The sequence below is a fragment of the Gavialis gangeticus genome, unplaced genomic scaffold (genome assembly GCF_001723915.1).
Source record: "Gavialis gangeticus isolate Ggan-Ray unplaced genomic scaffold, GavGan_comp1, whole genome shotgun sequence".
NCBI classification, from domain to species: domain Eukaryota; kingdom Metazoa; phylum Chordata; order Crocodylia; family Gavialidae; genus Gavialis; species Gavialis gangeticus.
Window position 1 is genome coordinate 4,396,698 of NW_017728980.1, and position 1,940 is coordinate 4,398,637.

At 40.8% G+C, this 1,940-nt stretch overlaps 1 protein-coding gene across 1 annotated transcript in view; it reads right to left on the reverse strand.

Annotated features, from left to right (window-relative positions):
* Nucleotides 1-1,498, reverse strand: part of KCNJ1 (potassium voltage-gated channel subfamily J member 1) — a 39,377-nt gene extending 37,879 nt beyond the window's left edge. The window contains exon 1 of the mRNA XM_019509156.1: nt 1,323-1,498. The gene's annotated coding sequence lies outside the window, so the exon portion shown is untranslated. The remainder of the gene's footprint in view (nt 1-1,322) is intronic.
* Between the last annotated feature and the right edge of the window lie 442 nt (nt 1,499-1,940).

Sequence of the window (1,940 nt, forward strand, 5' to 3'; positions counted from 1 at the left end):
TTTCTTCTCTCTCTGGTGAAATTTCACCATGCAAAACAGAAACTCTCCTGCTTTGCTTCCATCTCCCAGTAAGAACACATTGCACTTTTGTGGGGATTGTTCCTCAAAGGATCCCAAAGAACATTACAAATAATTCATTAAAAGAATACTGTCAGTTGTAAAGTTTAAAAAAATTATTAATCAAAAAATACTTGTTTTTGGTAAAGTGCCCTTTAAATAAACGTCTCTCTTTTTGGAGGCATTTTCAATAGGGCAGCACCCAGGAGGTTCCTGCTTTATGCAGAAAATCTACTTTTGCATGTGCAAAACGTGTGGGCTTATTTTTAATATGTGGATTTATTTTAACATGTGGACTTATTTTTTCTGCTTCCCTGCTGGTATTTATAAAGGTTATTTCAGCCACTGATTTTACAGAGAAGACAATGAAATAGCCTGTACACAGAGGATCTGATACTTTTCCACCTATTACATGTCTAAGTGGATTTAGGTGTCTATGTGTAATCCTATTCCACCTTGCTTGCATCCTTGAAAACATGTTAACACACCTGTTTTTGTAGCACTCCATTACCTTAGTCTTAAGGCTAAGTTATGAAAAGCAGTGAGCAGGAGGAAGATGTTTCCACTTGGGCATTGACTGCTTTTCAGGGGCTTGAGTAGGATGGAATAAAATCATATTTACACACATAATCCCACTTAAGCACCTAATAGGTGGAATAGAAACTGAGCCAAAATACTGGCATATGGCCCAACTCAACAAATAGAGAATTACAGGTTATTTTCCACCTTCTTTCAGTTTTAGTACTTGTGTTTGTCTTTGATGTTCATATGACCCCCAATACCACAGTATCCAAGCACCACACAAGCTTCAGTGAATCCAGCCTTATGACTCTATGTCAGGCAAGGAAATGCAGTTTTCTCATTTTATTGATTGCAATCTGAAGCACAATGATGCAAAATCTCGACACTGTCCTCTGAGTGCCATAAAACCTCTGTGAGATCCTGTTTTATGGGAGTGCAAACTGAGGCAGAGAGCAAAGAGCTGACTTGCCCAAGATCACAGGCAGCAGGCAACCATAAAGACAACCCAGGTATTCTGAGCCTTGGTCTGCTGCTTCATGCATTTGTGCAGCAGTTTTATCTTAAGGTTGTGGGAGAACTTAAGGGGAAAAGGTCATAGTTAGCATGTTGTACTTAGTATGGCTAGTGTCATATGGTAACAGAACATCTTTGCCTGGAAACAGCTGGGTCCATCCCCCTGGGAATGAAGTGGATTCATCTCCATCAGCTTTGGAGACAACAGTATCTGGAATGGCACTCCTTACCTTGTTTGCTAAGCAGTAAGAAGGAAGAAGGAAGAAAAGGCTGCCCTGCTTCTTGCGCAGTGAGTGACTCCCCACAGTTTCTGTAGCTGTAGGTTTTTTCAGTGCTTTGGTCCAACAGTTCCTGCATCGGATGGAAGAGAGCCCAAGGCCTTCTTTGGTATTTATATCTCCCTGTGTTAGCTCAGACTGGTTGCCAGCTCATCTATATGCAATGGCACATTACGACTGTGGTTTGCTTTAAAACCTCTGCTTGAAAGGGATAGGAGTGGCCCCTAAAAGGTTTAACTATAACAGAGGTGTTGCTCTACCAAAGCTTTAAAGGAGGCTACATGGAATTACTTGGAAAAGTTGCTAACACGATCACCACTACCCTGTAAGCTTCTCTCTCCCATAACCCTAATTAATAACAGTGGAAATTGCTTAGCTGTATCAGAATCAATTTTTAACAATAACTTCTTGTTGTTGTTGTTGTTATTTAGATTTTGACCCTACCCAATCCAGAAAGGCTCAGAGCAGCTCATAATAACTGACAAATAACTGACTCTGTGACCTTAGGCAAGTCACTTCCTTGCTCTCTGCCTCAGTCTGTGCGCCCATAAAACAGGATTTCACAGAGGT